Genomic DNA, 26145 nt, shown 5'->3' with positions numbered 1-26145 from the left:
CACCCTTCCCTCTTCTTCAGAGCCACTAGAAACAAAACTCCGCATGCAGACCTTTTTTCTGTGAGCCTCCCCAGAACAATGGATAGAACTTCAGTCACCTGGTTTTCAGACCTTCTAAGACATTTCCCGTATCTGGGCCTCAATTTATTGATTTTGTGAAATGAGAAGTTTGGACCAGATTATTAAGGATCCTCAGCAATAATAATGATAAAATGATAGCAATAATAATAGTGGGTAATAATGTTAGCTAACATTTATTGGGCACATACCATGTGTCGAGCATTAAGTACAATTCATCATCTAGGAGAGACGCAGTGATTTCTCATACTCTCACCTGCAACTCCAGACGTGTGGGGGTGTGTCTCTCACACCAGCCATTTCTGTGGCACAGGACTGAGTGTCCGACGGTTCGATTCAGCTCTGACACTGTCTACCTGAAGTTAGCATCAGAGCCCACAGATTAAGGGCTCAGTTCCGCAAACCGCCACCCACCCCACCTCAGCTGCCAGTCGCAAATCTAGGTCATCACCCGTGCTTCTGGCGACTGGCCATAAATCAGAAATTCCCATAGCCCCCCACTCAGGTTCAATTAATTCACTAGAGTGGCTCACAGAACCCAAGAAAACTGTTTACTCACTGGATTCCTGATCTGTTACAAAGAATATGAACGGACAGACAGATGAAGAGAGATGCAGGGTGGGGTCCAGAAGGGTCCCAAGTACAGAAACTTCTGTCTCTTGGAGTTGGGGTGTGACACCCTCCCAGCACGTGGATACATTCTTGTTCATCAGCTGGAAGCTCTCTCAAACCCATCCACACTTTTGACATTTTTGTGGAGTCTTCGTCACGTGGGCGTGATAGATTATTAACTCCGCCTCCAGCCTCTCTCCCCTCTCCAGAGAACGAGAGGTGGGGCTGAGAGTGCCAAGCTTCCAACCATGGTGTGATCCATCCAAGAGTCACTTCATTAGAACAAAAGAGGCTCCTGTCACCTGGGAAATTCCAGAGATCAGCAGCTCTGTGGCAGACATGCCTGTCACTCAGGAAACCACACAGGCCCCAGGAGTTCTATGTCAGGAACCAGGACCAAAGACCAAATATTCACAAGAACTGGGTGCACAGACCCCTATATGTACTTCTTATTATTTCATCGAGTATTTTCAATTCCTGGTTGGGAATTGACCTCTGTGGAGGTCTGACTTAAATCATACCTGGATTGTTGACTGTGCGATGGGGTTGGTGCTCCTAACATTGTTCAGGGGTCAGCTGTACATTTTATATAAACATATTAGCTCATTTTAATATTCATTATTCTCCGTCTCCCAGGCCAGTGGAGCAGTGGATAGAACGTTGTCCTGGAGCATGGAGGTCACTGGTTCAATCCCAGGGTTACTGGCTCAAGTTTGGGGTTGCCAGCTCGATCTTGGAGTTGCTGGCTTGATCCAAGGGTGCAGTCTCAACCCCCAAGGTTGCTGGTTTGAGCCCTGGTCAGGGCACATATGAGAAGCAATCAATGCCACACTAAGTAGAACAAGTTGATGATTCTCCCTTCCTTTCTCTCTCTCCTTCAAAAATAAATAAACAAATAAAATTCATTATTCCTTTTTATAAGCATATAAAGTAGGGATTTCTGGGGTTCCATTTTACAGATGTTGAAACTCAGGCACAGTGAAATTAAGCAACTTGTTCAAAGATTCAGAGCCAATAAGTGGCAGAGCTGAGATTCCAGCCCGGCAGCACGGGCTCCAGAGCCCCACGCTTCCCCAGCTGGTGTAGAAGACAGGGCGTGGCTCCAGAGCCCCACTCTCCCCCAGCTGGTGTAGAAGACAGGGCGTGGCTCCAGAGCCCCACTCTCCCCCAGCTGGTGTAGAAGACAGGGCGTGGCTCCAGAGCCCCACTCTCCCCCAGCTGGTGTAGAAGACAGGGCGTGGCTCCAGAGCCCCACTCTCCCCCAGAAGGTGTAGAAGACAGGGCGTGGCTCCAGAGCCCCACTCTCCCCCAGCTGGTGTAGAAGACAGGGCGTGGGCTCTGAAGTCCCACAGGCCTGGTTTCAGGACTGACTCTGCCACTTCCCAGCGATGTGACTCCAGCCAGGCTACTCTGTGCACCTGTTTTCCCATCTGTAAAATCAGAATAATACCTGCATTGGGGTGTATCCATTTGCTACAAAATACCACAGAATGGGGGGTTTCGACAACAGACATTTATTTTCTCACAGATCTGGAGGCTACAACTTCAAGATCAAAATGTCAGCAGGTTTGGTTTCTCCCCTTGGCTTGCAGGTGGCCACCTTCTGCCTGAGTCTTCACAGGGTCTTTCCACTGTAGTCATACCTATCTGTGTCCTAAACTCTTCTTGTAAGGACACCAGTCATGTTGGATTAATGCCCACTCCTAGGACTTCATTTTACCTTAATCAACTCTTGAAAGACTTACCTATCATTAACTCTATCTCCAAACATAACCACAGTCCAAGGTACTGGGAGATAGGACTTCCACATATGAACTGGAGGTGCTGGGACACAATTCAGCCCGTAACAAGAGAGTTTTGTCCACCTTCAAGTCCATCATGTTGTACGAAGTGCCTGCCACAGTGTCGGCATTCAGATAACACCAGGTCCTCTCTCTCTCCCTGCCAGTCGGACTTCGTAGCCATCCCTTTTTCTCCTGGGTAACAATGAGATCTGTTCCTCTGTTGGCAGCACGTGAGTGAGCGTTGGGTGGAATCTGTGTGGCTGCTATTTCCAGAGTGGGAAAAAAATAACTCTCTTTCATTTTATATCCCTGATGGCAGGGTTTACAGTCCTAGAGTTAACACTGGAGGTCTTGAAGTCTTAGAAAAATATTATGATGAATCCCAGTCCTGCCAACTTGCATGACATACTTTATCCAGGGATGTTAGCTTGCCTTTTAAATGTGGATTCATCCTTCTGCCCCAAGTAAGGCAGCCTCTCCTTCCCCTCGCGGCTGCATAGCCCGGGCATTATTCATACCAACAACAACAGGTATCTTCGAGCCGCCAGAGGCTGCTGTGCCCTGAAGGTTGCCGTGTTTACTTCGGGCCTCACTTCCCCTCCTGGGAGCCCTCCCTTCCAAAGCCACAGCGGGTTCGAGGTGAACTTCCCAAGAGGAGCCAGGAGAGTCAAAATATAATTTAGCACTTGAGTTAATGAAGATGCATGGTGAAGCAAACATGAAAAGAAACGTAGGAGCCTTTTTAGAGAAAGATCAAGTGCTGGAAGAGAGACTCGAGAACCAGCAGCAGCATCGTTACACTAACAGCAGCTGCTGGCGCCTAACTGCCTGCCTGGTACATGCCAGACGCAGACGCTAAGCAGAGCCCTTTAGGTACCTCATCTCTAGCCTTTAGGCCGCCCTGAGAGGAGGTGTAATGATCCCCGATCTTCAGAGAGGAACTGAGGCTCAGAAATGCTAAACAGCTCACTGCTCAGGGGCTCCCGTGGGCACAGCCTGGAAAAGTCATGGAGGCGACCGCGTGGGTGGGGGAGAACAGCTGTTACCTAAATCAGGAAAGAAGGACCTGGGGCCCAGACCTGACATGACCTTGCTCTTCAGATATCTTGAAATGGAGTAATGCACTTTCAACCCCCGCCTATGGGTAGAGCAGCCTTACAGAAACCAAAGTAATTCCCTTAGCGCTGGTGCCACGCTTGGTGACTGGAAATGGACGTGAGCCGGAAAAACAGAAATCTCTACACTTGAGCCAAATTAGCTAAGTTCTAAGACAGAACTTTGTCATCTGCTTTTCCTAGGTGTGGTTTGCACCCTGAACGGTGAGCAGGTTCTGAGAGTTTGGTGTTCCGTTAAGGAAGGTTGGGAGGAAATGGGGAAAAGGCTGCAATCCTAACATCAGATCATGCTTCCTTTATTCAGTTTTTATTTCCTGGTGTAAAATTATGGTCATTGCAGAAAATTAGGGAGAAAAACACAAAGTTAAAGGAAAAAAAATTTCTGTAAACTACTACTTGCAGATAACCATCAAAATTTCAATAGACTCCTCTCCAGCCTCTTTTCTATACAGTACTTTTAAAACCAAGAGGGGGTCATACTTTGCATCATTGCATAACCTTCATCACTTAGTGCTATAGCACGCATGTTTTCCAGTATCTATCAATGTCCTTTTCAAACAGAACTTTCTCTCCTTCATTAGGTGATGTACCATAATTAAATGAATCCTTCTCTGTTGGGCATGGGGATGGTTGAGAGTTCCCTGCCTTGATTAGTTTACCTGGTAAGATACCCCATTAGGAACCTCCCAACAGCCGAACAGGTGTCTATTTTAGGAAATCTATGCTATTTATGTATAATTCACTCTGTTAATGATTATCTCTAATATCAACTAACAGAGGTCTGAGCTAGTGTCCGTATCTGGTATTTATAGCCACTTCACATTCTTTCTTCCTCCTAACAGAAACAGTTAAAATGTCATAAACCTTTTATTCCTGGAAGTGAGTGTTAGAGAAAGATGGTTCACCTTGGGAACTTGGGGGCACAGCCCAATGTCACTTATATACAGTCATGCCCATAGGTGATATTTACATATGCATATATATAAGAACAAAAGGGTAAGTAGCAAAGCCCTCCACACTGGAAACAGAAAAGTTCCTGTAAAAAGGAGGTGTTTTGTAGGAAATGGACAATCAAAGACATACTAAGGAATGGGCTTTCTACCCCCTTGGGGTCCATAGCAGTTTAGCCTTTCAGGGGTGTTGTGCCAAGGAAACTTGGGTTTATACCCAATCTCACTGATTCTGGTTCCTAGGACATTTTTCTTTTTGCTTACAAAAAAGTCATATGAATGGCCTTGCCATAGTAGCAGGAATTGTGGCTATTTTCATCCCATTCATTGGCCTTCACACACACACACACACACACACACACACACACACACACACACACACTACATCTCAAAATATAAGGAAAGAAAGTTCATGTTCTGTAACAAAGAAAAATTATTTGCAAATTCACTTATCAGTATTGTGTTCTTTAACTTTACAATTGTCCAAGATCACTCTTTGTCGATTTCAAGACAACCATATAAGCAGCCATCTGAAAAATAATGTTGGTTGAGTGACACAAAATCAGGCTTCATTCTCGTCTTCTCACTAGTTCACTGAAGACCTAGGGGAGTGACTTTTCATTAAAAAATTCCGTTAAAGCGTTCCCTTTCTGAAACCTGGAACATCTTTTATGGCCTGGATGTATTGTCAGAAGTTGGTTCTAATCTCACCTTGTAACTAAACCCCCACTAAATGTGGGATTTGGACAAACCTCACCACCTTTCTTGGGCCTCGACTTTCTCATCTGTTAAAAAAAAGTTTGTATAGATTTGTAGTAGTTTTTAACTTATGTTTGACAGGTGCTTGGTGTTCCATTGATGTTTGATGTGAACATCTTTTAAAATATATTTTTAATTTCTTTTAAGAATTACACCCAAAAAACTACATTCAACATGAACTATTTTTTTTAAAAAAGCTATTACACATTTGCCTTCGTTTATCTCTGTGAATCAGCGTTTTCTCAATAATATACAGTTAAGCAAAATTTAAAAATAGACTGGGGAAGTATTGCATAAGCGTCAGGTTTACTGTTTTCATTGATTGTCTATAATTAAGTGGTTAGAATTTACACTAAAATTGAGTAAATTAAATAGCCTTGCCCTGTAGTAAGTGGTCCGTCTCTGTTAGCAGTTCTTCATTGTATATATTTGGTTTCCTGTAAAATTTGGTTTCTTTTAAAAATTGTTCTGCAACATTACCTCTGAGAACACTTCAGATCTGACATTCTACTATCAATTACAATACATTTTACCCATAAAACAAAATATACTGCTCACAAAAATTAGGGGATATTTCAAAATGAAGTGATTAAAAAAAAGAAGCATTTGATTTTTTTTATTTTTATTTTTTATTAAACAAGAACATCAGAAAAGCAAATGACAAGTCAAAGAAAGTTCAATTATGCAAATGAGATACAAAACCATCTTTTATTTCATTGGTGAAAATGCACTGTACAAAAGGCTGAAAGTACTGGAGTATCTGCACGTTCCTTGATCCCCTAATTTTTGTGAGCAGTATATATTGTGGGCTCCCATCACATATAATAGTATATTCTAATGACCATTAATGGTTGCAGTAGAAGGCAGGAAATTAGAATAATTAATTAAAAGGAATGAGTGATAACCATTATAAAAGAATTAATAAATTTGCTAATTATTTCCCCTACTGTTTGGCTGTCAGATGAAACACATTATTGAATATTTGGGAAGAGGAAATTTATTGAAGACTGCAGAGCTAGCTAGTCTACAGACCAGCGCTCAAGAATCCCACCCAGAGGATTTTAGGAAATAGGTTTGGGGTAATTGCTCAACTAATCATTCTGAATTAAATTACTAAATACTGACTCCAGATTTAGATCAAGTTTGCTGGTATATGCATTTTGCCTTTCTTTCTTTATCTTATTTTATACAACAACCACTCAACATACTTAGTGAATAAAAACGTCAAGATATTGTCTAATCTCAAGTAGTCAGGACTATCTGGAAGTTGTTTCCAAGAGCAGTTTTGTCCTATACTGTAAATACAGGGAAGCATTAAGTCAAGTTCCTTTTTAAGGCTGACATCTCTGGACAAAACAGATGCCCCTCAGTTGATAACCTTTTTTATAAGAGGTCAAATCATACAAATAATACTGGGGCAGGTGACTTAACTTCACACATCTAAACAGAGAACATTGTAACTGGGTTCAACATATAGTGATATAGTGTTCAAAGCCCAGTGGTCCCTCTGTGATTAATACCCTGCAGGGGGTTGTTGGTAACACTGGGGAACAAAATTTTTGTTGTGTCCACAGAAATACTTGTTCTTACCTAATTCAAGTGTGCTGATCTCAAATCTGACATTAGTTTTTCTCTATAAGATACAGTTTTTTTGCAATTCAAGATTTTAGGTTTTCATATTATTGTAAAATTTTCAACATTTAGTTTAACATAATGAAGTAGAATGTCTTCTTGGGCATCATCTTTGTGAAAATGTAATAATTTAAATAATGCAGTAAATACACTAATATACTAAAAGATATAATTGCATCAGAATTTGTCTACAATTTTGAAATAGAACATATTAAAACACTTATTTTGATCATAAAATTTGCGTAAAACTTATTTAAATTCTATTCAGGCAAAAATTTGTGTTTGTAGCTCTTGCATTTGTGTGCTTGTTGAGGACAATCTCGTTTGATGCTCCAGCAGTAGTCTGCTCATCACTAACAGTTCCAAGATTTTCAGGAAACTTATCAAGGTGACGGTTCAGGAAGGTGAATCTTAACGCTCATGTTACATCCAATGTCGCGGAAAGCCAACAGCATCCTTTAAGCCAGTTCATAGTTTTCTGCATTTTTGTTGCCAAGGAAGTTCTTTGTAATTGCCACAAAAGACTGCCATGCTGCTTTCTCCTCTTTATTCATCTTCCTGGCAAAATCTTCATTACGTATGAGGGTTCGAATTTGAGGTCCAACGAATACACCTGCTTTTATCTTCTTGAAAGACAAGGAAGGAAAAGCAGAAATAATATGTTGAAAGCATTCACTTTCTCTATTCAAAGCCTGAACAAACTGCTTCATTAAGCCAAGTTTGATGTGAAGTGGGGGAAAAATGATCCTGTCTCGATTAACTACAGGTTCATTCACAATATTTTGCATCCCTACTTCCAGAGCTTCACGTTTTGGCCACTCCTTCTGTGTCCAGTGTTTCTCCCGAGCTCGGCAGTCCCACAAACACAGAAAGCAAGGATACTTCGTGAATCCTCTCTGTTGTCCTAGCAGGAAATTTACCATTTTAAGATCCACACAAATGATCCAGTTATGCTCCTCATACTTCAGAAATTCGAGAACAATTTTTATGTCACTCTTACTACGTCATTCAATTCAGGTTGGCTAAACTGCTGAGGGGTTAATGACTGCTTGGCATCAGAAAAAGACCCTTCAGATTCTACAACCATTTCCTCATGCATCTTATCAAAATACACTTGATCACCATGTTCACTTTCTTCGTCCTTAGAAGAAATAAAACCATTGAAAACTGGAACTGGGAGTGTCTCAGAGTGTGGGTTAGGTCATATTGCTGAAGGTTATTAGTATATGTGATCATATGCTGTTTTTTCTTGCCGATGCCCTTTGTATGGATCATACAGAAATAACAGTCACTGCTGTGATCCTTAGGCTCACGCCAAACCATGGGAATACCAAAAGGCATTCCTTTGCGTTTTCCTTTTGTCCAGTCACGAATCATTTCCTCACAATTATGGCACAATATGAGGAGCCCAATTCTTGTCTTGATCGCCAAGGGGAACTTGAAAATAGGCAATATATGCACGTGTCACAAATGATGAAATATTGTGCTTTTGACGTTGAAGTGAGTAACAGCCACATATATAACAGAAGGTGTCAGGACTATTCTCACATTCACACCTACTTGAAGAAGCCATGATTCAATCTTAAAACAAAGTAAGAGGGTATTTTTGGCCCTGGCCAGTTGGCTCAGTGGTAGAGTGTCAGCCTGGCGTGCAGGAGTCCCGGGTTTGATTCCCGGTTCGATTCCCGGCCAGGGCACACAGGAGAAGCGCCCATCTGCTTCTCCACCCCTCCCCCTCTCCTTCCTCTCTGTCTCTCTCTTCCCCTCCCGCAGCCAAGGCTCCATTGGAGCAAAGTTGGCCTGGGTGCTAAGGATGGCTCTATGGCCTCTGCCTCAGGTGCTAGAATGGCTCTGGTTGCAACAGAGCGATGCCCCCAATGGGCAGAGCATTGCCCCCTGGTGGGCGTGCCGGGTGGATCCTGGTCGGGCACATGCGGGATTCTGTCTGACTGCCTCCCTGTTTCCAACTTCAGAAAAATACAAAAAAAAAAGGGTGTTTTTATCAGATAATAATTTTTTTTACATTTAAAAACAACTACAATTATGTAAAAGTGATGTTTGTAAAACATTAATTGCCTTGTAGTTATGTTCAATCTAAGAGCTGTTGCCCTTTAACTCCAATTTAAAAACCAATGCATGACATTAACTGTAACAAAAAGAAATTAAAATTGCATAAAAATTAGAACATGCACCAAAAAATGAATTTCAGATTTGGAATTAGCGATGCAGAAACAGTTCTAAAACCTCGTGCAACAGAAAATGGAAAAAAAAATTGTTCCCCAGTGTTCAGCCTTCACAGTGAGACTTAGAGGGGCTGTTGTGCCAATGTCTTCTTTTTTTGTGTGTGTGGTGACAGAGACAGAGTCAGAGAGAGGGACAGATAGGACAGACAGACAGAAAGGGAGAGAGATGAGAAACATCAATTCTTTGTTGCGGCTCCTTAGTTATTCATTGATTGCTTTCTCATATGTGTCTTGACCATGGGGCTACAGAAGAACAAGTGATCCCTTGCTCGAGCCAGCGACCTTGGGCTCAAGTTGGCGAGCCTTGCTCAAATCAGATGAGCCCGTGCTTAATCTGGCAACCTCGGGGTCTCAAACCTGGGTCTTCCACATCCCAGTTGACACTCTATTCACTGTACCACTGCCTGGTCAGGCGCCATTGTCTTCTTGATGGCTGCCATTTTGCCTTGGGAAAGGGGGTATCTGTACTCACCTTCCTGCCAAGTCTCTCTAGGTCAGTGGTTCTCAAAGTCTGGTTTCAGAACCAGTAGCAGCAGCACCACCTGGGAAATTGTTAGAAATCAGATTTCGAGTCTCACCCCAAACCTCCTGAATCAGGCACGCTGGGGTTGGGGCCAGTTAGTTGTGTTTGAATGAGCCTTCTAGGTATTTCAGATGCTCACTCAAGTTTTAGCGCCACTGCTCTGGGACTCAAATGGACAGGGTGGCCATTCAGGGCCCATATCTGGAGACTTCTGTTGATGTCATACCAACTGGACACTTGGTCTTAGACCCTAACTTCATTTGGCTCTGGTTCTGGACAGTTCTCCCCTTCTTGCTGACAAAATAATGATATGGATGATTTTGCCAAAGGAGCCTTTACACACACACACACACACACACACACACACACACACACACACACACTGACCAGGGCACTTGATGATTGTCTGTAATCGTGAAAGAATAGGTCCTCTCACTATGACCATTTTGCAAGCCAGTCTTCATCTTCTGCGTGGTCTTCAAACTTAACTGCACATTAGTCACCTGGGGATCCCCGCTCCCTGGAAAGTCTGATTTAATGATCAGGGTGCAGGCTGGCCATTGGGATTATTTTTCCATTATGACTTTTTTTAGAGCAGTTTTAGGTTCACAGGGAAATTGGGAGGAAGGTCAAGAGATTTCCCATATACCCACAGCTTGTACACATGCATAGCCTCCCCCATTACCAACATCCCCTAGACAAGTGGTGCAATTGTTACAACTGATGGACCTCCCTTGACTTCATAATCACTCCAAGCCCGCAGTTCACATTACAGCAACGTGGGTTGTGGTTGTTTTAATTTGCATTTCCCTGATGGCATGATGTGGAGCATCTTTCCATGCTTATTTGCCATCTGTATATCTTTCTTTAGTGAGGTGTCCATTAAGGTCTTTGGCTCATTTTTTAATTGAGTTGTTTGTCTTCTGATTGTTGAGTTTTAAGAGTCCTTTGAATATTTTGGGCAATAGTTCATTTTCAGAGATGGTTTTTGCAAATAATTTTCTCCCAGTCTCTGGCTTACCTTACTATCTTCAGGCTTTGGGATTTTAAAACTTCCCAAATGGTTCAAATAGCCACTGAGTTTGAAAATCAGTGGGTGAAAATATCCAGGGCGCCTGAGGAAGTAGGGATGAGGAGGAGTCTGTGAGGGAAAAGCCCAGTCACAGGCTCTGCAAAACGGGTCCCCAGGCCACTGTCACTGAGTGCCTTCTCTCCTCCCCAGCAGCAGGACCTGAACGGCGCCCTTTCCAACGTCTTGTCCCATGGGACAGAGTGAGCCTCGCATTGCTGGAGCAGCCTTCCTGCTTTGCACTGGTGACCAGGAGGTTGACAATAAGTGAATGACTTGCAGGTCTGTCTAATTTTAGGCAGTGCAACACATGGCTTTAAAAAGAGGTTTCAAAAGAGGTTTAATAATGAAAAGCTATCATCCCTGTCCATTCCTGACCCTCAACTTTCAAGCATTTTTTTTTCTTTAGTTGGTTGTTGGTTAGTTCTATATCTCTAAATGATATTCTTGACTGGCTTATTAGTGCCTGTTATTGTTGTTTCTTTTTTCCATTGCTGTTTAAGAAAAAAGGAATGAGAGAGAAATGAGTCTTTAATTAGAAAGGGCGAATCTGCTTGCCCATTAAACAAGCTGATATTATATCATGTTTTTTATATTCGGTGACTCCTCAGTACCTCCCTCACTAGGATGTGAGCATCATGACCAGCATCTTTATTTCTTTTAATAGAAATTACCACGTTTTAAAGAGCTTATATTTACTATCTTTAGCCTCAAGTGCTTGTATTCATTCCTTTTCTTTCTCAGTCCATCGACTTTCAGCGGTGGCTCCCAACCCAGTCTGAGAAGCCTGCTCTTCACTCCCTTCTCTTCCACCTCCCCAATAGCTTTTTCTACCGAATCTTTCACATGTCAAAGTCGATGACATTTACATTTTGTTTGTGACATAGTTATCTATAGATTGGTTCTCAAAGTTGAAAACTACTAAATAGCGTTTCCTCTATGAATCTGTACATAAAACAAGAAAGAAAAAACAACTTCCCCTTGCTCACTGTCAGCACATCCCTGATTCTCCATTGCAACTCTCAGTGTGCCCCTTCAGAACGTGGGGTATAAGAAGAGAGTTAAGCCTGACCTGTGCTGGCGCAGTGGATAAAGCAACGACCTGGAATGCTGAGGTCACCAGTTCAAAATTATGGGCTTGCCCGGTCAAGGCACATATGCGAGTTGATGGTTCCTGCTCCTCCTCCCTTCTCTCTCTTTCTCTTTCTCTCTCTCTCTCTCTCTTCCTCTCTAAAATGAATAAATAAAATCTTTTTAAAAAAAGAGAGAGAGGAGAGAGTGAAGGGCTAAAGAACTTGGGGTTAAGGAAGAGGATGGGAAGGGGAGGGAGACAGGCACTGCCTGCTTTTGTACCTGCGGAAGGGCTTCCGGTGGCTTCTCAGGCAAACCCTCGGTTAATTCCCCGCCCACGTGCCTGCTGACCTCCACCTGGGGCCTTGCCAGGTGTCAGCGAAGCCATGCCTTCCCCTCAGCTGCCCCTGCTCTTGCCCCCATCCCCCATCCCACTGTGCATTCTGGGATGAGACTTTCAAATTCGCAACTTTTCAGGAACATGTTGAAATCCTTCGTCTTCTGGTCGTTTCCCTCCTGTTCTCTTCATTGTTGTGGGTTTATATTGATTTTAAAACCTTCATACTCTCCTTTCAGGGCCCTCTGGGTGGGAGCCCGCTTGGTCCACACCTCAGTACAGCACCTGCATGGCTTCCCCTTCCCTCTGCCTCCCAAGAGGACTGAATGCACGGAGATTTGGGACGTCTACACTGGAGAGGGGACCTTGTTAGCTAACTTCTCATTTGGGTCAGTGGGGAGATGGGAGGGGAGGACAGGATATGAGAGTGTGAAATAAGGTCCACGTTTGGTTGTCTTGGTAACAGCTTCCCTCTGTAAATAACACCTAAGGAGGCTGAAGGAGCAGAGAGCTGCTGTCAGCTAGTCTGACAGGGGGGTTGAGGGGAGAAAGGAAGGCAGTCACCAGACTGGAACCACTCAGTGGCTAGGATCAGCTAGGTAACTGGGAACAAAGTTACACCTGCCAGTGGTGTCTGGAGGGCCCCAAACCTGCTCGGTCATGCAGACAAAGGACTGGGGGTTACTTGAGTGGGAGAACAGACAGCAGTGCTTTGGGGCATGGGCTACTGCTTTAGTTATGTTTTCCTTTACCCTCTCCGCTTCTCCGTCTCTCAGCATCCCAGGAAATGACCTCCGTGATGTTAACTTACAACTCCCTCAGTAGCCAAGGTGATGTCTGACTGCTTCTAACCAGGACTCGAATTTTTATTCCATGGTTAGAGATAAAGCTTACATACACATCCCCCGGGAGAGGGGGAACCTGGTATCTCGGTTACTCAGGAGTACAGACGGCTGGAGCCAAACCCTTGTATAGATGCTAATGAGGAGGAGTATGTGTTTGAAGAGGCAGGAGAGGATACTGCAGAGAAAGAAAAGGGACAGAAAATGACCTTGGGACTGTCTGGATAGATGTTTCTTCACCATTTGTCTGTGATTGGCTGTCCTGAGGGGATAGTGTTCCAAGTTGCAGTGGAGAAAAAGGGATGGTTTGAGGATTAGCAAGGAGAACCACCCGGAGAGGGCAGACGGTGGGCAGCACCTGGCAGAAGGCTGCCTGGAGCCTCGTCCTCCCGTAGGGTAGAGGGGAAGACGCCTGCTGCTCAGGCTCTTGTAGTAGCAGCAGTGAGTGCTCCCAGCCCAGCCTCGCCTTCCTCTCCGCCTCACTTCCCTCCCGTAGGGTAGAGGGGAAGACCCTGCTGCTCAGGCTCTCACAGCAGCAGCGAAAGTGCTCGCAGCCCAGCCTCGCCTTCCTCTCCGCCTCACTTCCCTCCCGTAGGGTAGAGGGGAAGACCCTGCTGCTCAGGCTCTCGCAGCAGCAGCAGCAGCAGTGACAGTGCTCCCAGCCCAGCCTCACTTCCCTCCCGTAGGGTAGAGGGGAAGACCCTGCTGCTCAGGCTCTCACAGCAGCAGTGACAGTGCTCCCAGCCCAGCTTCACTCTCCTCCCGTAGGGTAGAGGGGGAAGACCCTGCTGCTCAGGCTCTGTACCAGCAGTGAGTGCTCCCAGCCCAGCCTCGCCTTCCTCTCCGCCTCACTCTCCTCCCGTAGGGTAGAGGGGGAAGACCCTGCTGCTCAGGCTCTGTACCAGCAGTGAGTGCTCCCAGCCCAGCCTCGCCTTCCTCTCCGCCTCACTTTCCTCCGTGCACCCATGGCCCCACCGGCCTCACTTTCCTCCGTGCTCCCGTGGCCCCGCGGAACCGTCCCACCGACTGTCTGTCCTCAGCATCAGACTCCTCAGGTTCTCATGGTTCCGACCCCGCGGCCCAGAGGGCTCTCCGTCTCCCACCCCGCCCTCCGTCGCCTCTGCTCACTCTTCCTGTCTTCAGGGAATCTGCCTTCTTCCCCACAAAGTAGTTGTCTCTGACACCCTGGCTCATAGCATCCTGGACTTTCCCTCACACATGTATCACAATTGTCATCACGCATACGTGCTATCTATGCCCTTCTTTGTGTCACATCTGCTCCTTCACCCTGGACCATGAGTTGCATGGGGCCAGGGACTGTGTCTGCTTTATTTGCCCCTGGTCCCCACAGCCTGGTTCATAATAGTGCTCAGTAAATATTACATGAAAGTATTAAATATTAAATAATATTGCACATATATGATTCGGCTAGTGGAAAGTTGCTTTGCAAATGTATTTTCATCTTAATTTTATTGCTGTCTAAGGGGCTACCGAGTAATGAAAGAACTGTCTATGGCAGCTGAGGCTTCCAGAAGAGTCAGGCAGCACGGGTCCTAAGGAGAAGTCTCAGCTTTGCGGTATCTTGCAGTCTGGCTGTTCCTGGAGGAGGGAAGTAGACAGATGAGCCCGAGGAGGTAGCTTGTACTCCGTCTTGATAAACAACCTGAGTGTAGCATCCTGAGATTGTCAGTGTGATGTTCTGAAAGCCGGGAGGGGAAAAATGAAAAGAGGAATGAACACCCGAGGGGCTGGTTCTCTGGGTTTGTCTTTGCGTAAGTGAGTCTGTTGCCGCCGTGTTGGTGACGCCTGCCTTTGGAGTGTGCTCAGGAGAGCGTGCAGGTACCAGGATTCTACCAGAGGAATGAACACCCGAGGGGGTGGTTCTCTGGGTTTGTTTTTGGGTAAGTGAGTCTATTGCCGCCGTGTTGGTGACGCCTGCCTTTGGAGTGTGCTCAGGAGAGCGTGCAGTTACCAGGATTCTACCAGCTCAGGAGAGCGGGCAGTTACCAGGATCCTACCAGAGGAATGAACACCCGGGGATGGTTCTCTGGGTTTGTTTTCGCGTAAGTTAGTCTGTTGCTGCCGTGTTGGTGATGCCTGCCTTTGGAGTGAGCTCAGGAGAGCGTGCAGTTACCAGGATTCTACCGGAAGAATCCCTTCTCTGATCCCAGTTTCTTTCAATTCTGCTGGACTCTCTCCACCACTCCTACCAAACCCACTATCTGTTTCCACCCCTCTGCTCAACTCCTACCTGACCTCACTGTCACCCACACCTGTACCATGATTGTGGGTGCTGTCCCTCTGCTCTCTGTAAGCCCAGCCTGGTCCCCAGTGCTCGCCCATTCAGCTGCTTCCTGCGTCACCCCCCGGAACACCCCTCTCTTGTGCCAGGGAGCTGACTACCCTACCTCCAGCAGGTCACTCCTCCAGGGAAATGCACCTTTATGGATCACTTCTGCCAAGCACCTCTTCTAAACATCTTCCACTATTCCCATTGGTTTGTCAACTTTTTATTGGGCACCTGCTGTCTGCCAAGAAGGGTATAAGGCTGGGGATATAGGAAGAGTCAGCTGCTGTGCTTTGCTCCTGGGTTTCCCAGTTGATTGGAAGGAGGACCCACAGAGAGTTACAGTCCCCTGAGGTCACTGCTACAGGTGGATACACGGTGCTCCGTGAGCTCGGAGAAGAGTTCACTCTGAAGATGGCAGGTGACACTTCAGCACAGCATGGGTAGGGTTGCCCCAGGAACACAGAGAAGACAGGATTGCCAGCAGACAGACTGCATGTGCTGGAGACATGGCGAACTGGGTGATCACCCCAATCTGTGAGGCTGCAGTGCAGAGTGCTGTTTATGGGAGTGGTTCCAGGTGCAGGTCGGATGTGGGGGCTGCGTGAGGAGCTTAGGCTTTAATTTTGGGGCAGTAGAGGGGTATTTAAAAATGTTTTTAAACCTTGGCCGGATGGCTGTTGATTAGAGCATCATCCTGAAGCACAGAGGTTGCATGTTTAATCCCCAGTCAGGGCACACACAGGAACAAATTGATGTTCCCTCTCTCTTTCTCTCTCTCCACTCCTCTCTCGCTAAAATCAATCAATAATTTTTTTTTAATGTTTTTAAGACAGAAGAATAAAATGACCAGGTGTGTTTTAGAAATACTGGCAGGAGGATGGATTGGAGAAGATGCAGGAAGGTGGCAGAGAGAGCATTTGAGGCTGCTGGGACTTCATTCATTCATTCACTGTAAGCATGTTTATTGAGGGATCCCTCAGAGGCCATGGTTCTCTGCCCTGCTGCTGCTTGGAACGAGGAGGATGCAGACCGGAGAGATATCCAGCACCTAAACTAAGGCAGTGTGGGTGAAGAAAAGGGGACAGGTTGCAATATTTCTAGGACAGAGTCTTACCTCCCTCCTGTGTCACCATCTTGATCCCATTCATTCTGGTCACAGCCCTGACCACGCGTCCCCAAGGCCTGGTCTCACAGCAAGGCTTTGGAAGGGGGTGAAAGAGAAGGAACAAGTCCAGCCTGAGAGAACGTCCTGAGTATAGGCACAGGGGTGAAACGTCACCTAGACTTTCCCAGACTTTAGTCCCAATCACCTTTTCTGACAATTCAGAAGATATCAGAGCAAACCCTTGAGCCGTAAGTATAGCGTGGAAGCTGGCCTTTCACCTATTTCTGCGGTTGTGTCAAAGAAAGAAAAAAATTGATCCACAGAGTCCAAAGCAATTCCTACCAAAGCTAGTGTTTTGTTTTGCTTTTTGTTTTATTTCTAAGAAATACTTGCCTCCTAAAACTAAACAAAGGGATGGCGATGGAGGGGGCGCAGCCGCGGGTCCCAGCCCTCCACCTCAGTTCTCGCTGATCAGAACTTTGGAAGGAACTCTGGCGCAATCCCAATGAGACCCACACTGTATTTTCCAGGCTCTCTGAGGTCAAGCCTCCTGAATTGTCCCAGGACTCTATCTGCTCATACTTGGGATCCTCATTTGCAACTTAAGCAGTTGAAACAGATTCAGAGCTAAAAACACTTCACATTGCAACTTGAAAAAGGCAAGTGATTTTGTTGCTGCGTATAAAGCCCTACTCTAAGAGCAACTTTCTTCCCACCAAGAAGGTTCTCACCTACAAGGGCAGGGGTTCTGTCCCCTACCGCCACACTTGGTGAGCAGTAGTCTCCCTCGGTTTGCTCCGTGGGAGGTGAGCAGTGCAGGAGGGGGCAGCTCCTTCCGACCCACCTTCTCACTCACCCTCCAGCCTTTGCCTCTTCCCCGTGTTCTAGAGGGCAGCTCTGTCCTTGCTGCATAGCCGGTCAGCTGCCTTGTCTACCATATTTCCCCATGTATTTGGGGTCTAAAAACTGGGTGCATCTTATACTGTGGTTGTAGATTTTTTTTACTTGCATTTCCCGCTTTTTTGCGCAGATGAGGAGTTGTATGAATTTTATGATGAATAAAATTTGAGTCCAATAACTTTATGTTATGCATTTTTTTAAATTTCAGGCCCTAAAATTAAGGTGTGTCTTATACATGGGAGCATCTAATATGTGGGAAAATACAGTATTCCTTTGAGCCTGGATTTGCCCTGGCCCCTGGCACTGATAGATACTGATGGCACCATCTATCAAGTAGCCTTCGTCCCAAAGGGAGACTTGGAGACTGGGTCTGCACAGGAGCCTGGGAGCAGCTGGGACCTTCCCCGGGCAGCCCGCCGCCCAGACCCAGGCCCATCAGAACTCCAGGTCAAAACAAGGAGACAGAGCCTGGTTTGGGCTGTTTTTTCAGAACTCCTTAGCCCCTGAGGTTTGTTTCTTTTTTATCTGGAGTGTGTGGAGAGGCAAAGGAATGCTTCACTGCATCACTGTTTAGCCTAAGCACTCCTGCTGCGCTGGGCGGGGGGGTGGGGGGGGGGAAGGCCCCCAGCCAACTACTCTGTGCAGGTAAAATCCAGTTCCTGGCCCAGGACTGCCGAGCCTGGGAGAACTGTGGAGTTCTTGGCTGCCCCCACGGTTCCATTTGTCAGGCTAATGCACTGCACTGTGTTGGGCATGCAGCCGCAGTTGTCAAGGCTCCAGCGTTTTCTGCAATGACTTTATCGATATGTGTGGCTAAGGCTCCTGGACACTGAGGGTAGTCTGTGGGTGCCAAGGGCTAACAATAGCCCCGCAACTCAAAGAAAAAGGAAGTCGCCTCTGGGGAGGAAGGTGAGGTCCCTCTTTCTTCCCATGACTCTCTCCTCATTCCCGTTCTCTCTCCTCACTCCTCCTTCCTGATCTCCCTCCTTCTCCTCTCCCTAGTTCCTCCTCCACAACCCTGCTCCCCAACTGGGGCCTGAACCTTGCCTTGTAGCATCAGGATTCTAAGAGTTTGGCTTCCCACCGATGAGTAAGCGCAAGACTGTCCATGTTCCTGTGATTCATTCACTGTCTCTGTTACACCTGAATGGACGGAGGTGTCTCTTGCTCCTGGCCTTAGTGGCGTGCCTGGCTTTCCTCGGACTAAATGAAAGTGGGGCTGTCCTTATGCAGCAAACACTGGCTTGGCCCCTGAAACCTGGGCACTGTGCTAGGCACCAGCTGCGCTCATCTTTAGTGGGCACAGGAACTGATTCACAATGCCCTCCTTCCTCCACCCCCACCCCGCCCAGGGCAGCCTGGCTCCCAGCTCTGCTCAAAGAAGGGACAGGATATAGCCTGGTAGCTGCCGCCACATGGTGCAGATGTGGCTTTTTTTGTCCCTGATACAGAATAATTGATTATTTGAGGATGAAGAGCTGCTCTTTGCAGCTAGCCAGTCCCTGCCTTGCACAACTCTTTGCTGCTGGGTCAGGACCCCCTTGCATTCTACAAACCCTGGTCGCTGCCTCTCTCAGGGACCTTGGAAGAGTCATTTCCCTTTTCCGGGCCTCGGTTTCCTCATCTGGAAGTGGGAGGAGTATTGGTCCCTACTACAATTAGCATGAACTGACCTGGGACTGATATGAGACCCAAAGGCCACGATGGTCACTTTCTCCAGATGGAATCAAAACCAGCTAAGAATGCACATGCCAGCTGGTGGGGACCCTGGGTGTAGGAGGGGCAGGTTTGTGAGTCTATTACCCGCCTCCCTGGTTCCTCTTTCTCTGTTGCTTCTACTGCTTTTCCTTCCAGTGTTCCTGCACTTTCCTTCCAGGCTGGGGAGCCAGCTGTTTCCTTCCCCAGAGAGCTCATAAGCTGAAGGCTGGTCACTTCCTCCCATTTCCATGCCTGGTGGGGTGTTTGGTGGCCTCCTATGGGTCCACGACCATCAAGACTTAAGAGATGTATTGGTGTGTGGAATCCCTCACAGGCTTGCCTGGGATATAGAGACAATCCCTGTACGTCTCCTGCTAGAGCAAGAAGGAGAGTAAAAAAGTAAGCACCCAACAGCACACGCGGCCCCTCCGATGGGCCATGTGATCTCTATATACATGGTTCTGGCTCGGGGTCTAATAACCTTTCAGTGAAGGAGGCATTCTCAAGGAGAGCAGAAGAGAGAGAACCCTGGACACACGGTGGCAGAGTCCAGTAAGTTAGATCAGAGCGACGGCCTTGCCATTGTGGACTTGGTTAGTGTCTTAGTTAGTTTGGGAAAGAGTAGACTGGGTGACATATAAATAACAGAAATTTATTCTTATGGTTCTGGAGGCTCCATGATCAGTGCCAGCGTGGTCAGATTCTGGTGAAAGCCCTCTTCCGGGTTGCAGAGGGCCGACTTCTCATTGAATCCTCATGTAGCAGAAAGAGGGTGAGAGCTGCCCAGGGTCCCTGTTTCCAGGGCACTAATCCCATTCAGGAGGGCTCCATTCTCATTACCTAATTAACCTAAAGTTCCCCCAGTCCTTCCCCTGCCAAAAAATAAAAAATCAAAGCACACATGATGGCTGGTGGGCCAATACCTTCCACGTAGGGGAATGTGATAGGAGAGTCTGAGAGGTGGAAAAGAAACCAATTCCAACCCCCTAGAGGCTGCTAATGTCACTGTGTTCATTTTTGAATTATTAATTTTAGTATACTTGGGTTGTAGTCATGACTTTACCTTCAATCTGAGCCTTATAGTTTTGAAGGTATAGCCGTATCACCAGCCTCTGTCTGTTCTTTTCTCCGTGGGCGATTGGGGAAGTGTGGTCATTCCCGCTTCACAGATTTGAAACCTCTTGTCTGAGGGCTCACAGGCAGCGGCAGGACTGGAACGCTGGCCTCCTGGCTCCCAGTCCATGGGTTTCCTCCTCAGCCCTGACAGCCCCATAAGGTCCAGGGATTGTTGCTGTCACCTGCGCTGTTGAAATACCACTTCTATCATTTGTAAACAAGGAAATACAGTCACCAGGAGAGGGACATTTTTTTCCAACCTGCAAATGATTTCCTTCTACCTCTGCACACAGCCCCGGTAAATGATTAGCCTCCATGGGAATAGGAGGAGGGAGCCTCGTGCACATTCACTGGGTGATGGGCCAGGTGACTAGGTGAGAAGCAGGGCTGCTGAAAGGAAGTCAAGGACTCTATGAAATTTAAAGTGACTGAATGCAGGTTTGCGCTCAAGCCGGCAACCTCAGGGCCTCGAACCTAGGACCTCAGCATCCCAAGCCAATGCTCTATCCACTGTGCTTCCACCAGTCAGGCTATTGTTTATTATTGAGTAGGTTAAGAATTGAGTTCTGGGTCTCTAAGGAGTTCTTGCCCTTGCTGGAGTCCCTTCTGAGTCACACACTGGAGACAAGCAATTAAAGCTGAAACGAAAAGGGAGAAAAGTGACACAAGATGGGAGGACAGGGAGACAGGCTGGATAAGCTAGTCTGGGGAGGGAAGGGCATCAAGGAAGGCTTCCTGGATAAAGGGGCATTTAAACTGAGATCTAAGAATAAGTAAGAATCAGCCAGGGGAAGATGAGAGGGAATAGCATGTTTGGAGGCCCAGAGGCAAGGGAGAGCACGCCACTCAGTGACTGAAAGCCGTTCTGGGTGGCTGGTGAGTAGTCAAGGAAACCGTGAGATCAGAGGCTGAAGTTTAGAAGGGATGTCAATTCCCAAGAAAACTTAAGGGAGCAATGTAATCGTCTCTGAGGAATTGGGAAAACTTAAAAAAAGAAAAGGCGGGTACTCAAGTGTGGGAGGGATGGGGTCAGGTGGGGGTCTGCAATAGGAAGCCACTGCAGAAGATGACAGAGGGAAAGGGGGAACCAAGGCTGGATGAAGACCCAGGCTCTACCCCTTTTTGTGAGTCACTTCAGTTCTGCAAAATGGAAGGACAAGGAAGAAGCAGGTGCCTGCTATTCACATGTGCTGTGTTTACTCACATGGGGAATAGTTACACCTACCTTGCAGTGTTGTGAAACTTAAGTCATGAAAGACTGTTGGGTATTTGTGACCATGCCCAGCACATAGTAGGCCCTCAGTAAATGGCAGCTGAGTTGGACTAAGGCTGGGGCTTGGTTCCTGGAGCAAGGCAAGAGCCCAGTTGTAGCAAGGGAAGCCTGAGGTCAGAAGGAGCCACTGTGGATGCAAATAGGCCCCGCCCCCAGTGCCTGCTACAGGTGATTGGCCGAGGCTCTGGGGACGCTGTTGGAGAAGGGTTCTGGTTTTCCAGTTCACCAGGACAGGAAAGGTGAAGACTGACTATCAGTGTCTGCCATGAGTGCAAGACGGGTCGATAGTAGTGCCTATGACACACATTTGCCATTCTTGTTCTAAAAGCAAGATAACTTCATGCTGTGTCCTTTAGTTACCAAGCTGGGATCTTTCAGCGTTGCTGCCATGAGCTCACCCTGCAGATAGGGAGCAAGTGGTCCCATGTAAGGGTTCCCAGATTTGGCAGGAAAGGTCAGGTCCCGACACTGAGCTCCTGAAGGGTCGGCAGCTGTGCTTTCCCACGATAGCTTGTTAGGTCTGGGCTCACAGGAGGAATCTCCACATTCAGGGAAGGCACAGGGCCTGTGGGCACCACACAGTGGGGGAGAAATTAAAGATGCGGGCTCTGCTTTTGAGAAGCCTAGCCCCTGGCTGGGATCTCTGCCCTTTAGAACACAGTCCAAACAAAACAAGCCCCGGTGGGGCCTCACCTTATTTAGCTACCGAAGTCATAAGGGTCCTGATTTAGATTTTGAAAGAGGCCAACATACGCGATCCCAGGTGTCCTTCCTTAAAAAAGAGGGAATGAGAAGTTTCCCCCTTGAATCTACAAAGGTTGAATGTAGGAGTTGTCTAAGCTCAGAGGGATTGAAGTGCTGGCGTGCACACACTCCCTCGTACACCTGTGATCTGGAGGTCAGGCAGGCAGGTGCAGCCTCTGCAGCCTGTGCTGTTCCCATGGCGACCAGCACCCACACTTCACAGGCAGGGCCCGGACTGCCCTGTCTCCCCAGCTCCAGTGAGGCTGCCGGCATTTCTCTGTGCTATTTCAGTATTGTTGGGAGGCCTGGGAAGTCTTTGTTCTCCCTGGTTGGTTATGTAACATTGTAGGAAAAAAGCAGAGCAAAAACTAAACTGAATGATCCTAGAGTTTGCTTTTATGGGGAGGAGTTAACACCCCCTCCCTGGGGCCATATATTCATTCTGCTCACTTATCCTTCCGCCTTCAGTAACTCTCTTGTGTCCCTTCATGGCTAGATCAAAGCAACAGGGTTCCCTCCCATTTCTTACTCTGCAGCGTCCCCACCAGCATGTTCTGGAGGACACGTGTGAGGAAAACGAGCCAGGGTGGGTGCCATCCCTGCCTCGCAGGACCGGAGAGATGTTTGCACATCCTGGGGGTGCGTGCTCACTGGGGCCTGGGGCTTCAGTGCCCATCAGTGGCTCCCTGCTCAAGACATTCATTTTAGACTAAGCAGTGCTCTTGGCTTGAGTCTGCGGCCGTCCTGCCAGCTGGTATGGGAAGAGTTACCCAGGACCTGGGCTGGGAGAGGTACCGGGCATGAGAGGCACGGGGCACAGGAAGTGCCACCTGAGCACATGAGGAGCAGCCATCTGCCCATGCACCTGGGTTTGCCCAAAAAGAAAGGGCTACCAGGCATGGGCAGGTTATTCTGCATGAACTGCAGCCATTTCCCTCCTGGGGAGAGGGGGTGATACTTCCTTACAAAAACTAGAAGAGCAGGAAGAATTGTTTCTCCTCATCCCTGAGAGCACCACCATTGCTGAACACAAACCCAGCTGAGTCTCAATGCTGAAAATCAGACATAACACAATGAGAATGGCCTCGGGACCAGCAGTTCCTTCCTTGGTAAAGAAATACCTTACAATCACTATGTTCTTTTGGGACCCGTGTGACATCCTCACTGGACCCGCCTCTTCTACCCTCATTACTCTGGAGAGTCATAAACTTTCACTTCTAAACACATTTTAATTTCTCTTTCCACTTGGGTTATGCTTTGTCATAACCAAACTCTCTCTGCAAACATGTAGCCATTCCTAAGTCCCCTGGTATTTATTTATTGAGTCCCTCCTATATTGCAGACAGCAGGCGAGACCCTGGGGCTGCATCAGTGAGGAAAAAAGGGTAAGGTACCTCCCCTCCCTGAGGTTCTGTCTGGTTCTGGAATTGGATCCAAGCCAGGTGAGACCCAGGACCCTAGCCCAATGATTTTCCAAGGGTTCAGTCCAAGTTTGCCACTTTGCCATCTTGGAACCAACAAGAACTACAGGTCTCCGAGCCCCTCCTCCCCATCAGTTATCTACTGCTGTGTAACAAACACACCCAATTTCACAGCTTAAACAGCATTTATTGTCACATGGTTTCTGTGGGTTGGGAATTTGGGTACAGCTTACCCAGGTGCCCATGCCATACGGTCTCCTGTGAGACTTCAGTCAGGCAGTGGCCAGGGCTGTAGTCTTCTGAAAGCTCACCTCAGGGAAGGTCTGCTTCCAAGATCACTCACATGGTGGCCATGGGTGTCAGAATATCTGCTTCCAACAACTTACATGGGTCTCCCCACAGGGCTGCTTCATAACATGGCCACCTGCTTCCCCCAGAGAGATCACCCAAGATGGAAGCCACAGTCTTTTAATAACCCTTTTTCAAAAGAGACATCCTATTACCTCTGCCATATTCTCTTCCTTAGAAGTGAGTCAGTAAGTATTCTCTTTTTTTTTTTAATTAATTTTTTTTTTTTTTGTATTTTTCTGAAGCTGGAAACGGGGAGAGACAGTCAGACAGACTCCCACATGCGCCCGACCGGGATCCACCCGGCACGCCCACCAGGGGGCGATGCTCTGCCCCCCCCCCCCCCCGGGGCGTCGCTCTGCCGAGACCAGAGCCACTCCAGTGCCTGGGGCAGAGGCCAAGGAGCCATCCCCAGCGCCCAGGCCATCTTTGCTCCAATGAAGCCTCGGCTGCGGGAGGGGAAGAGAGAGACAGAGAGGAAGAAGGGGGCGGGGTGGAGAAGCAAATGGGCGCTTCTCCTATGTGCCCTGGCCGGGAATCGAACCTGGGTCCCCCGCACGCCAGGCCAACGCTCTACCGCTGAGCCAACCGGCCAGGGCCAATAAGTATTCTCTTAAGGGGAGGAACTTACACATGGCAGAGCCAGGAGGGGCGATCTCTGTGGCCGTCTCAGAGGCTGCCTTCCACATCCTCAGGCGCTTCCCCTGACTAGCCCAGTCCTACCTCCTGCTTCACACACAGTGGGAGTCAGGTTGTAGCTCCTGAATATTCTTGCTTCTGTGATTGTCATTGTTGTGGTTCTTCTCTCCCTGTAGGAATAAAGGCTCCTAGAGTTCAGGAGCCATGTGTTCTCATCTCTTTATTCCCCGTGTAGACCATCCATGCACCCTAGCTAGTTACTATTGCTAGATAATTCAGCCTCAGGTTAAAAAAAGACAGTAAAAATGTCTTAACAATTGGGCTTGATGATCTCACTTGGCAAGAAAGCTGAAGGTAGCATTTCCAGGCTTGGCTCAGCAACTCAACAATGTCAACAAGACTCCAGGCTCATCTGCCAACAGCAGTGTGCTGGTCTTTGTCCCCAGGTTTGTCCCCACATGGTCTCAAGGTGGTGGCTGCAGCACCAACACCACTGCTCCCACAACTGCATTCGAAGACAGGGAGTAGAGGAGGAAAACTTCCCCTGAGACCTTCCAGAGGGCATTCCTTTAAGGCTTATTGTCTAGAACTGGATCAAGTGACCACCCCTAAACCACCCGTTGCCAGAGGGGAATTGAATTACCACGATTGGCTTAGACTCATGGCCCTCAGCAGAGACAGGTGTGGGAGATATCACTGGCCTCTAGGATTTTGGAAAGGTGTGAGGCTGTCACGGAAACCAGGAAGTGCTGTTGGCATTTAGTAATTTGGGATCAGGGCTGCTTCAACTTTCAACGATAGTATACTACACAGCTCCAAAAACCAATTACTCTTCTGCTCAGACGCCAGTACTGTCTCTGCTGGAAACTGCTGATTTAGACCAGAAACCAAGGATGACATTGTACCTCCTCCACTGGTGGCAGCTTTCAAAGTTTAGAGGTATTCTGGTTATCATGACTAGGGGTTACTACTGGTGTCTAATAGGTAAAGGCCAAGGAGGCAGCTAGACGTTCTTTTCCTTTTTAAGATTTCATTTATTGATTTGAGAGAGAGAGGGAGAGAAGGAGGGAGAGAGAGGGAGAGAGATTGTAGTTGCTTCACTGTAGTTGTTCATTGATTGCTTCTCGTATGTGCCTTAGTCGGGCATGCCGGGGTTTCAAACTGGTGACCTCAGCGTTCCAGAGCAACAGTTTATCCACTACGCCACCACAGGTCAGGCAAGGCTGCTAAACATTCTACAGTACACAGGACAGCCCTGCAGCTAAGACTGATCTTGCTCAAATTGTCAGTGGTGCTGAAGTTGAGAACCCCTGGTTTAGACCCATCCCTGAGTTGGGCTTCGCTACTTGATGGCCGTCCCAGACCTGGTTTCTGTTCTTTCAGAGGAAGGGGGAATGATTCCTAGGTGGGTGGCTAGGGTCCGCTGGAGGGCCTCTGAGAGTCAGCCAGCTGGGTGGGTGCTCAGGTCAACTCAGCTCGCCTCTAGAACGGCCAGTCCCTGCAACCACAGACACCTGTGTATCTGAAGTTTACAGCCGGAGAAGTCAAGAAAGGGTGAGCAGGCAGGGATACGGTTGTTGGAAATTGGTGTTATCT

At 47.5% G+C, this 26145-nt stretch overlaps 1 protein-coding gene across 7 annotated transcripts in view; it reads left to right on the top strand.

Moving 5' to 3' along the window:
* MAPK4 (mitogen-activated protein kinase 4) overlaps positions 1 to 26145 on the top strand; it is a 145077-nt gene that overhangs the window by 72937 nt on the left and 45995 nt on the right. Inside the window, exon 1 of one of the 7 annotated variants that reach the window (XM_066352784.1) lies at positions 18101 to 18219. The exons of the other annotated variants lie outside the window; for them this stretch is intronic. The gene's annotated coding sequence lies outside the window, so the exon portion shown is untranslated. Of the gene's footprint in view, positions 1 to 18100; positions 18220 to 26145 lie in introns of those variants that run through there. 7 annotated transcript variants of the gene reach the window in all.

This window comes from Saccopteryx leptura, chromosome 11, assembly GCF_036850995.1.
Source record: "Saccopteryx leptura isolate mSacLep1 chromosome 11, mSacLep1_pri_phased_curated, whole genome shotgun sequence".
NCBI lineage: Eukaryota > Metazoa > Chordata > Mammalia > Chiroptera > Emballonuridae > Saccopteryx > Saccopteryx leptura.
The sequence above is the reverse complement of the archived record's forward strand: the minus strand, read 5'-3'. Positions and strand labels throughout refer to the sequence as shown.